The sequence below is a fragment of the Abramis brama genome (genome assembly GCF_963993115.1).
Source record: "Abramis brama genome assembly, chromosome: 19".
Lineage (NCBI taxonomy): Eukaryota > Metazoa > Chordata > Actinopteri > Cypriniformes > Leuciscidae > Abramis > Abramis brama.
In genome coordinates this window covers 2,185,528-2,198,329 of record NC_139981.1, presented here as the reverse complement: position 1 = coordinate 2,198,329, position 12,802 = coordinate 2,185,528, and the positions used below count along the sequence as shown (strand labels likewise).

At 37.5% G+C, this 12,802-nt stretch overlaps 1 protein-coding gene across 4 annotated transcripts in view; it reads right to left on the bottom strand.

Moving 5' to 3' along the window:
• arid4b (AT-rich interaction domain 4B) overlaps positions 1-12,802 on the bottom strand; it is an 88,528-nt gene that overhangs the window by 66,926 nt on the left and 8,800 nt on the right. The gene's annotated exons all lie outside the window — the stretch shown is intronic.

The window sequence follows — 12,802 nt, the reverse complement described above, 5'->3', positions numbered from 1 at the left end:
TAAATTAATACGTCAACAAAATGAAACAAGGATTTTGAATCTGTCTCAATCCAAATGTTCATATTTCTGTTCTGAGAGTGTATGCAAATCAGTGCATATTTAGTCAGTCAATGCCTTATTTGCATATTTAAATGGTACAAAATGGACAAAAACTTGTCTTAATGTACTGTGATTAATCAACTGGGGAAGTGCGGTGATATATCTATCAGTTTTTACCCGTTTCACCTGGGATGAAAAAAAAAAAAAAGGTTTTCAATGCAGCAATTTCAATTGGCTTTGCTCTCAACAACAACATCAGCACCGTCATACTTTCATGAGTCACACCTTTGCAGAGCGAGCATGCATTACTCTACAATAGCTAACAAAGAACGGCACTCATGTGTTTTCTGGAAAGCGCAGCCAGACTCGCCTCAAAGGCAGGAGAGTGCGATTCCTCAACGGAGAGATTTGCATTGGGCTGTAGGAACTTTGGCCAGCAGGGTAATGACTTCAAAATCCTGCACTGCATTGCCAACATTATTACAAACTCCACTGGAGTGAAGGTTATATAACCCGCGCTGAAACACCAGAAAAGCTATTGCAATTTTGGCGACTTTATGCAAGGGGGAAAACAGTTCCTCACGTTGGCTGTTTTACAGCTTCTCGATTCACCTACCTCTGCTGAGGTGGAAAATTCTCCCCTGCCGTCCATCGCCTGATTAAACACACGTGTTTCCGTCGGCCAGAGTAGAGCGAGCGCGTTAAACTGATCTTTCCTGTAGCAGGTCAACAATGACAGAGTGAAGAGATACTACTAAAATAAAAGACACCAAATACACCAACATCATATAATGTAGTGGACAATTAGCCCAAAAAATAAAGAAATAAAACTGTCCAAAATGAACACTCATCAAGTGGCACATGTGAGTGAATAAAATAGGTACTGGCTGTTTTTTTTTGTTTTTTTAATGGAATTGTAAAAAGCTTTTAACAAACAAAAAAGATCTGCTTTTGAAGTCAAAAGTAACACCTTGTTTTTGCTCATGTGGAAAATGGCACCAACAGCAAATCAATAAATGGCACCAAAATAAAAAATTAAATTCTATATAATTATAATGCACCTCAAAGCACTATAAACATAATACATAAAAGTATTAGTAAGTCGAATGTATTAAAGTCCCCCTGTGGTGAAAATCAAGTTTTTAATGTCTATGTGGTGTTTTTAATATGCTTTAAGATAAATAAATAATTGTGTCCCTTAAAAACTCACCTTTGATCACCAAAATGACATATTTAAGCATTTTTACTATGAAAAAACAAACAAACAAACGTCATGCCTTAAAATATCTTGAATGTAACTCGACACCCTTGCCTCATTTAGTATACGCGGTACTATGAATATGTAAATGAGCCCCGCCTCCACTCACTCACTCAGCTCAGAGATCCACTGGTTGACGATCACACGTTGATCTGATTGGTTACAAGGTCGTTTGTGACGTCAGAAACACCAGCGATTTCAAAGCGTGTTTTTGAGACTGTCTTTGGTTCACTGCAGTTTTAAGGAGAAAATACTCAGCAATGGTGTCGACTTATGAATTTACACATGGTTTGTCTTAAAGCATATTAAAAACACCACATAGACATATAAACAACATTAAAAACTTGATTTTCACCACAGGGGGACTTTAATACATAATTTAATTCAAAGTTTAAACATACAGATTCTAGAATAAAAAAATAAAAAAATATTTTTTTTTAATATAGCTCAGTTACTGTAGGTTTTCAACTTGAATGTAGACTATATTAATACAGAATGTGCATTTTACATTAGCCGCGTTTATATTAGCCAGGGCTTTAAACGGGCCGTGCCGGGCTAATAGCCTCGGGCCTGTTACAGTAGCACTGGGCCCAACATCTGTCGGGCCAGAAGCTCCACAGCGCTTCACTAAAACACGCCCGTAACACGCCTCTCTGGAACAACGTCACACTAACCCATCATTTCACCAACAAACGGAAGTTTTATCAGAAAACGAATCAGAAAGAAAATCATCACAGCGTGATCGCAAAACAAAAAGTGACCGTTTGCTGCCATTTTTGTTGTTTAGCTGAATATTTAAAACCCAAGAATCGATGTTTTACCACAGGTTTACAATAAAAAGTGATACATTGATCATAATTAATTTGTGTCAAAATTGCACATTAGCCACACAGAAATAAAGTGGCTTACCACAAAAAAGAAAGAGGACAGACTTATTCAGGTGCGTCTGTTTCTGTTTATTTGGTAGTTACAGGACATATTTACATCACATTTAGAAAGAATGATCATTTCTACAAATATGCCACCAAAAATACGACCTGAGGAGCTTTAGCAGTCTCTCCCAGTAGGCTAGTTATATTTTCAGTCAGAGAAACAGAAGAAGCTCTGGAAAAAAGTTGCTTTATTTTATGATAGTCCGGTATAAAGAGAGTAAGAGACGGTAAGCTACTGACAAATCAAATAAAAACATGATTGTGATAGCCATTATGATTTGTCTGATTTCTTCAAGCGTTCATATTTACCATGTTTACTATGGTAATGGTTAGTGTGCATAGTCTTTGCATCGCAAAGATAAATATTTCTACCTTATGCGGTGATCAGAATCCACATTCAAACATGAAAGTGAGTCTTGAGGTAAATGATTTAAAATGCTGATTTAAAATGCTGGTCTTTAATGCTGATGTTAGCTGGTATATGGAATCATCCATCCATCTCCCGACTCAGATAAACTCGGCCTCTGTTCGTAACCACTCCGCCTCTAGCCCGAGCCGGTCCGCTGTGGACCAAGGTATTCGGCGGGCCAGAAAACACTGGCCGTTGGCCCCGAGGACGCCCTGACGAGGCCCGATCAAGCCCTGGAAGTGACAGTGGAAACGCGGCTATTGGCCACCCACGAGTTCATCCATAGTCTGAACTACTGGTTGTATAAAGCTTAGTTACAAAATTCTGGATCTTGAATGTCCTTTTCTAAAGTCAGAAAAGAAAACAAAACAAAAAGCCGTTGTCATGACCATGCGGGAACGTTGTTGGGCTGCTTCAATAATCCACCGTTGAGTTCGGTTAAGTCTGCCTCTGGCTTCAACATCAAACATGGCGATTAACAAGTACTCAAGGCCAGACAGCTTGCTTTGAACCACAAAATCTGTCAAATATGCCTCCCACCATCACAACCAAACATACAAAAATCTGTTCAGTTTCCATGAATCACGACCTCATCTCCCAGAGGTGGATATTACCAGCAGACGCTCTGTATCAGCAGGACGCCTCATCACATTCACTCATCAGTGTTTGATCAACAGCGAGGGAAGGGTTAATTCACCAGGGCTGGGGGCAAAAACACCAGACAAGTGACAAATACACCAGAGATTTAAAACACGTGGGCAGAAATTACCATTTTTATCCGTTATGTAACAACGTTTTGCTTAAATTCAGTTGCTCATGCACTATTACTCAATCATTAAATTTGATGCCAAATAAATAGCTCAGCACTCATGGATCAACCATCATCACATATTTGTAATGAGAAGAAGGCATTTAACAAAATAAATACAGATTTAAGGGATCCCTGCAGTTTACCGCCAAAATAAATGTTTGATGGATTAATGCTTTAAAATGAAGAAATTAAGACGGCTAGAAATTTTAGTACTGCAATTTTACAGTTGTAATGTAAAATAAATTGTTATATTAATTTTCTTAATTTTCTTATTTTACAATAAAATATTACAATGGTAATTTTTTTTATATATTTTTTTATTTATTAATAATAACAATAATAATAATAATAATAATGTTAACAACAATTATAGCCATATTGATATATATATAAGTTTAAGTATAGGGATGCACCGATATAAACATTTTAACCGATACCGATAATTCTTTATATTTGAAAGCCGATAACCGATATATTGGCTGATAAATCTAAATCCAAATTTTTATATAATTTTTGAGAGCCTGATAAAAAATAAAAATAAAAAGTCTCACCATTAAAAGCCATGTCCCAAACACACAATTATAATGTTCTCATTATAATTTTATGTAGCTGATATGACAGCACATGTTGCGCTTAACCGTATTTTCCTTTTTGAAGTGATTACAATCATCTGAAGTGTCTCAGTTGAACTGTCCTGCAGTGCAGAAGATTTTGTAAATGATTTTGTATATAATTTCTTGTTAAAGACATACAGTTAAGCACTTTAAAAAATAAATAAATAAATAAATCTCAGGTAATCTAAAATGTGCTTCATTTAGTGACTTCTTAAATTAACTGCTTGTTTTAAAAAATATGATTTAATACCAATAAGTGCATGTTAAAATCATTGTGTTTCTACGTAGGCAATTCTGTACAGGTCAGGCATAAAGAATGTTTTTGCTCAGGTGGTGAAAAATGTCCACCCAATAGAGAAAAGTTTTGCTTAGCAAGAAAAAAACATTGAGGGAACATTGGTTGCACTTAACCGTATTTTCCTTTTTGAAGTGATTCCAATCATATTTCAAGCATTTCAAAACCATCATGATCATTTGACCATCAACCTCAGTGCGCATCTGAGTCTCAGCTGGAGGAAATAATCCATTATTTATCGGCTTTAATATATCAGCCAAATTGTCTTATTGGGCCGATAACGATAACATCAAAAATATTGGCTGATATTAACTAAAACTGAAATAAATCTAAATTAAAGCTAAATAGAAATACTAAATAAAAATAAAAAATAAAAATACAACAAAATTACTAAAACTTAAACTAAAATTTAAATAAAGCAAAAAATATAAAAATAAAATCTATATATTATAAAAAAATAATACTAAAATAACTGTAATGTTATAATAACTAAATGTTGTATAAACAATGCTATGAAAAATCCAGATAAACCATTAGGGATGGCCCGATACCGATACTGGCATCGGGGATCGGGCCGATACTGTCCTCATATACTCGTACTCATAACAATTCGCCGATACCACGCACCGATACCACGTACATTTTGCGAAATGAAACTGGCCGCCGCGAGTGCTTTGTCGAGGTGAACTGAGGCATAGACGCCCTTTAAACAGACAACAGTGGAAAGTTTGTTCAGTCCGATGTCAATGGCAAAGAAAATAAAACGAGGCATGTAATGTTAGCTTATTATTAACATTAACTGATGAGAGAGAGAGCGCGAGCGAGCGCACTTCTGTTGAATGCTCTTGATTGCTGATCGTTCACTCAGCACATGTTATTTGGATGAAAACTAAATCGTATATGTAAGTAAAGTAAAACATGAACTGTTACCTGATTTAAGTATAACGAGTGGTTCCCTACATTATTACAGGACGTGTGCAGGTCAAGAAGTTCCATGAACACAAACATCCAAAGCGCGCGCCCGCAAACCAGCGTCTCTTTCTTTGTTCTATTGTTTTTATTTGTCCAATTTGTAATTCGATTGTTTGTTCTTATTTTGTTACTGACTGCTTACTTGTTTTAAATTCACATTAATTAGGCAGGTAGTTTTTGTTGTAGTATCAAAATTGGATTAAATAATTGATATTTCACTGGTTTTGACAAACATTTGAACCACTGACCAGATCCTCAGCACTGAGCCCTGCTGAAGCAGCTCTAAATATGTGCTGTGCTATTAAATGAAAGATAAAATATGATAGAGCAATAGAATGAACAGTGACAGTAACGAAGCTCATACAATGCATTTTAGCAGGCTTAATTAAGCATGAAAATAACTGAAAGAAATATATATTTGATGAACAAATTAAGCCAACTAATATGATTTATATTCTTTTGGTTTATCTACTAATACATTTAAAAATTACAAATGCAGTGAAAATTCAGGGATCGGTTACGGTATCGGTATCGGCGAGTACCAAAAATGAAAGTATCGGTATCGGAGTCGTTCTGCAAAAAGTGGTATCGGGACATCCCTATAAACTATACCTCAACTAGTTCTCCGAGCAGAATATTGCTGGAATATATATATCCTTTAGTCACTGAAAACTGGTTTTGATCGTGTGGCTTGAAAGCACTGGATTTGAGACGGGTGTCAGTCGTCGTCACAGAGGAAGGGTTAGGAACAGGTCGCTCTAGTCTTCAACGCTGGCAGTCTTCTGTGTCATACTTTATAAATAGAAACAGCCAAGAGATGTCCGTCTCTCCACCAACCCTAAATCACCCTCCTCAAAATAGGTCAATCTGACGAGAGACGAGGAGCGACGTCGACCACAGACAAACCTCGCCAATGCAATCACTAGAGCACTGCAATCTCAGCCAGGGACAAAATCTCAAAGCAAGAACCAAACAATACTCTTACCAAACCATGGCTTATTCCAAGCAATAAGACATCGAGGGGAATAAGGAAGAATTAAGCTTCTTCAAGACCAAACAGTAGAAAATAACTCGGCTTTTAAGCCTCTCTTTGTTGTGCCGTTCAATACTTTAAACTGGAGAACTAGTCTGTGCTATTGCTGACCTATGTTACCGTGCAGGAGAAAGAGGTTTGGGTGTTTACCTCGAGGCAAAACGCCATTAAATACAACATGAGCACAATAATTCTTTGCAGGAACAATTTAGAGACATTTCTAGAATACCTTTGCTTTTTATTTTATTGTATATCTATTTTAAAAGTCAGCTATAACTATTCTAAATGATCAGACAATTTGTGTCTGGAGATCAATGAAAAAAAATAAAAAACAAAAATATAAAAATAAAAGCTAAAATATGAATACCTTAAGAGTAAATAAATAATAGTAAATTAACTTTATATAAATAATACTCAAGTAAAATATTACAATCCAATCTCCTCATTTGTTTTCAGGAACTGCAATTCAGCCAAACCTCTCGTTTCTCCTGCAGGCGTTCTGCTTGATACACACACACGAACGTTTTTTAATAGTCCTGAGATGTTTTATTTTCATTTGCATACCTGAGAGCCAAAAAGCGTTAAATACACCATTTGCAGTCATCATTTCTCCGCGGCGCTGGCGGTTTCGTTAAGGGAACTTCGATGTCAGCATTTCTTGCCACAAGGTGAAATGAAACGCTTCTCAGAATGGAGATTGGAGACGTCAACGCATCCAGACGGATGTTAACACACTCTACGGAGTATAAAGTGAGATAAACAGCGGTCTCGTCTGCCATTTCTTTTGTATTATCGTGTCAGAAGGTGGGAAGTGTCTGATATGACCATCTCAAAATTAGCGCACACACACACACCATGTCTTCCTCACAGCGTTCAAATGACTGAGGATCTGATGTAATGTGATATAATTACATGCAACAACCAGTCGTGCTCACTAAACTGGCCAGAGATCTCATTGAGTTTTAGACGGTCTGCTGTCCAGTCATTTCCTACTGCCATTAACTGGTCTGGTGGCACACCAGTGAAACGCCCAGTCTAAATATCTGATGCATAGTGGATTTAAAACTGCTTAAATTGCCAGTCCAGGGATGCAACAGTCGGCCTGAAAATGAAGGTGTGTTTACAAGGTTTACATTTTATATCTGTTTCTGAGTGTGTGAAATAATCTGTATATATTACATTTGAATTAGGGATGCAGGATATTGGAAAAAAACTTGGAAAGAATTAATCGTTCTAGAATGATTGGGGTGATTTTGTAGGGCAGTGAATCTCCATTAGGGATGTTAACCGATGACCGTTTGACCGATGGTTGACCGTATCAACGTTAACCGATCAAAGTTGTCGGTAGTCGGTTAAAAAAAAAAAAAAAGTGATCTCTAAATTAGGCTCTTATAGACAGTGGACTAAACGCTACTACAGTTAGCCATCTCATTCCAAGATCTTTTTGTGTGAAGTGAACAAATCCCTCACACTCTATTTTTCAACTCGCCTGTTTGTACTTAATAAACCAATAAAAACATTTGGCGCGAGGTCACAGCGTTTGGGTTCGCGCGCTCACAAGGTTTGCGAAAAGTAAAGGCTACAGGCTAAAACACTCGAGGTTAGAGCCAGGGCAGACGACAGGATGAAGCGTGCAAAGAAAAGTAGTGTGTGGGACCATTTCACCAAAAAGAATGACACAGATGTAAGTTGCAACTTGTGTGATACAGTGCTTAAATACAGTAGTAGCATCATCTATCCGCATAAGATGGGCTTAGATTTGGAAATACATTACATCTACATTTCAGTGGTAACAGATAAGGTGATGATGATCATCATCTTTCTTTATTATTGTTAGCACTATACCTCAAACTAAAGCGGCGTCTCTTCGGAGCTGTCATTTTCTTAAATGAGCCGCGGCAATGTTTCAAATGAGCTTCTAACGCTAGACAAACGCCTTTATTTTCAACGCGAAATGGCTGTTATTTCAAATAGCGTAGCATATTTTAAACTAATCGGTTAACCGGTTTCAACCGGCTAATGAGGCTCGGTGGTTGGTCAAGAAAATTTTTAGTTTTCGCCATCCCTAATCTGCATAGAGAATAATAAACAAATTATGAGCACAGATAAATACAATAGATCAAGGATGCAAATGAAATAAGCAGTGCTTTATGTTTTTATCATTTTGTGTGCATTTTTCTGTTCAAGCACAAACAGAGGCGGAAGAGACGGGAATCCGGTGTTCACGTGCTGTCTGATTTAAAGGGGTCATGAACTGGATTATTTCATTATTTCACTCTCTGTGGGATAGTACCTTTACAACACCGCTTGTCTGCTGCTGCCTGAACAAGACACCGGACGCAAGCGGCGCAATGCGACAAAAGACAGTTGAACCCATTATAATCAGTGACGCTGTCTACACTGGATGCGGCGCGACAAATCTCCGACAGTAAACTGATGCCTCATTCTATTTACGACGTACTGACGCGAAGGGAAATGCTTTGTAACGGGTGATTTGCCGCGTTCAGGGTAAACAGCTTTTACTGTTGCGACAACGGCCGCGTCCGGTGTAGACACGGTGTCAGCCCATTACAGCCTATAACGCTACATTACAACATCAAGCAATATTCCAATAACTTATATAATTATAACACTTTATATAGGACCATTTTGCATAATGAGTAGTTTCCCGTTTAGTAAATGTTTTACATTATTTAAAATAGTATTTAAATAAAAGTACTGTACATATGTAATTAAACATGTTTTCATTATGGTATTATTACTTTTACTTTAGTGAAAAGATCTGAGCACTTCCTCCACGGGAAGAGACTAGAGGAATTTAGACTAATAATAGAAGATAACAAGGTTTTGCCAGTGACACTTTTGATATATTTATTGATACAAGTTATTTTTTATTTAACGTGACTAAATAAAAAGACAAAGTCATTAGTGAAGATTATGCAACAGTATTTAGAATATAATATAGAATAGAAGATGCAATTCAAACTAGTTTGGTTACAGCTCAAATATATCATTCTCCTTCTATCATTCACCCTGCCTCCATTACATATCTTTGTCGCACAAGTGTTTGATCACCACATTTGAGTGATCATTGCAAAAAATGTGTTTATATATTCTGTTTATGTATACTGTATACTATATACAGTACCAGTCAAAAGTTTGTACACCTGAATGGGAAAGTGTGTGCAGATTCTTGACTGGTACTGTACTATAATATACACATAAATAATTTTGCTACTGTATTAAAATATACACATAAATAATATCGGTCGATGTATCGATATCGGCCTTTTTTTTTACTCCCTAATATCGGTATCAGCATCTACCCTCAAAAATCCATATCTAGTATGATCCCTCTTATGTTGTGGCTTGAAACGAGCTGGCCGTGACACTGAACACAAGTGTTGTTGCTGCTAATGTACTCATACTCTCAAGTGTGTGAGAAACTATGTAAGCAAGACCATTAGATGGCCTTCTCTTCCCAGATTTAACAATACTAAAACTAAACGAGCAGTAAAAGTTCACAGTCAAATGAGCAGCTTGATGAACAATGTGAATAATAAGAGTCTCAGGTTAGTCCTCAAACTCACAGTCAGTCAATGGAACAGATGGTTAAATCTCATTGTACCACACACACACACACACGGTCATTCAAATAACAGATAACAGCAACCACAGCCAACAGAGAATCCGAGTGCTGCCACCGACTTGACCACTAGTGCATGATGGATCTCTGTGATAATCTTCATGCTGTCGTCCTAGCTGCTGGGCATGACCATATGTTACAGGGGTGGAAGCTGAAAGTGTTGGAGTTTGCTAATGGTGCGTGACTCAGTGCCCACTGCACCTCCATGTCCCTGCCATTAATTTTTATCACAGCGTTGTTGAGGACTGAAGCCAGTACCCTGCGTAATGCATGCACACAGTGGGCTTTTAAGCCCCGTTTACACCTGTGACCTGGTATTAACTTATGCTGCACGATGCACTTTAGTGTTGTCAAAAATATCAAAACTGAAATATCTGAAATGGTCCCAGTACTCAGTACTCGATACACCAATACCAGCTGCGCTCTTTCTTCTCTCACATTAAGTTATGTCTTAAGTGAATGTAAACAGTTGGGAAATAAAAATCATGTGTAACAGTATATTGGATCCATGCATTCGGTCTTAAAGTGACAGCAACCTAATAAAGCAGCTGCCGTCTGTCATTAATGTTAGTCAAACAACAAAAGACAAAGAGAAAATCACTCACTGCTCTTGACTGAATCACTTTTGTAACTTTAATTGTAAGGATTCATCTGTATTTATTTACTCAGTAAAGACTATGCAGTGTATTTTACATTTGACTTTATTTACATTTGATTTATTTCTAACCTGAATACTACTGTTAGACCTACCTGAAAAAACTTAAAGCACTGTTTATTTAATTTGTATCTTTATTCCATTTTATTTACTTGTGCTATCGTTTGTAATGTTTATTTGTTCTTACTTTATTACTGACTTGTTTACTTGTCCTTTTTTTGTCAGTTCAATTCAGAGTTTGTAATGCCTGTCTTGGCAAGTATCCTTGTAACAGTCGGTTATGTCTTAAACGAACGTAAACAGTTGAGAAATAAAACACTTGTGTATCAGTGTATTGGATCCATGCCGCTCTTAAAGGGATACTCCACCTCTGGAAAGATGAATGTGTATTTAAATTGGGTCATATAGAAGAAATGTAAAATTATTTTTGAATTTGGAGCTTTCTAGACTGAGAAAAGCCAGAAAATGTATTTTTGGCTCATGTGGATGAAAGACAACAACTCCCAGAATGCACTTGCTTCGCTGCTCTACGAGGCCACTCCCAAGCCACGCCTACCGGTTAGAGAGCAGTTGTAAACAATAAAGCTAACTAGTCCTCGTGAGTCTGCCCGGGTTTTTGAGATCGCATCGCACAAATATCCGGGATTCGGCGTTTGCGTTCTACAGTCGCCATTCATCATGTTTACTGTGGCGAGCAGGACGAGACTAGGGCTGCGGGAGAACGACTCGAGGCCGGTGGCGTGATTACTGATGACCGACACCTGTGAGACGCACTGGTCTCGTATCTCTCACGGAGGAGCGGGTATTTTCTTAGCAATGGTAAAACGCACATCAACCAATGACGCCACCAGCCTCGCGTCGTTCTCCCGTGAGATTGAAACAAAAGGTGTGCATGTAAACAATGAATGGCGACCGTAGAAAGCAAAGCCGAATCCCGGACATTTTGGACGATCTCGACGGCCGGACATGCAGGTTTCTGCCGCTGAAATCAAACGCACTGGCACTGATCTGTGATAGGTCTGTTAGCGCATTAGGTCCAACCCCCTATGGGCGGGTTTGAAAGGGTGGGAACTAGTGCTTGTAGTCTTAACAGAAATCCCCCCCTCTTACACTTCCTCCGACAATGACGCAAAATGACGATTTTTGCGTCATTGTAGGAGGAAGTGTAAAGAGGTAAATACAGATTTCTCTCGTCTCAGGGGAAAATGAGAAAATGTTGCACGACCATTCAATAGTATGACTGGGTTTCTAACATTGCAAAGCTTAATGCAAATGGGTGGAGTGTCCCTTTAAAGTGACAGCATCCTAATATTCCTGCTGGGATAAACATTTAATTTAAACAATGAAGAATATAATTTTACATTTGATAACTTTATTTCTGTACCTGTACACTGTTTATTTCATATGCATATGTTCTGTTGTATTTATGTTGGCCTGATAAATGTTAAATGGATCCAATCCATGTTCAATAGAAGTTATTTGATGATGCAGCAATAAACTAGCTAGCATTCCTTAATGTATGAGTTTTTGAACTTTGCTAATTTAAAAAAAACGAATCTATTTTAATGACAAAAGTTCAAATAAGAGAACAAATGACAAATATCGAATGAACATATCCTGTATCTGAGGCTAAATCACTAAATATTGAGAATACAACAGCACATCTTATAGTTTTCTAACTCCAAGCGATCAGCCACTGATCGGAACCAGCTGATAATCACCGTAACATGAGATTGAAAAATAATAATTTAACAAAACTTTAATTGAAGTTTAGAGGGGGCTTCAAGGACAAAAGGCCTATTTTAGATCAGCTGTTTCTGTGAAGGATCCATGTGCAGTTCATTGATCAGGTGCTCAGATTAATGAATCAAAATTCAATTCAAAATCTAAAATCGTTTTGTTTTTTTCATCGAATCATGACCCCAAGAATAAATTTGAATCTAATTGTGAGATTCCAAAAGACTCCCAGCCCTAGTAAACAGGCCCTTAAATTCTTGCCCTGACAAAGCATGCTTTAACGTCAATATTGCCTTCGCCATCCACTGGACTATTCTCTTCCTTAACTTATACTGCCCCTTGTTATTTAACCTAGTTTAATCAATATGATATACATTAAGTGCACTTACAGGACCTCACTT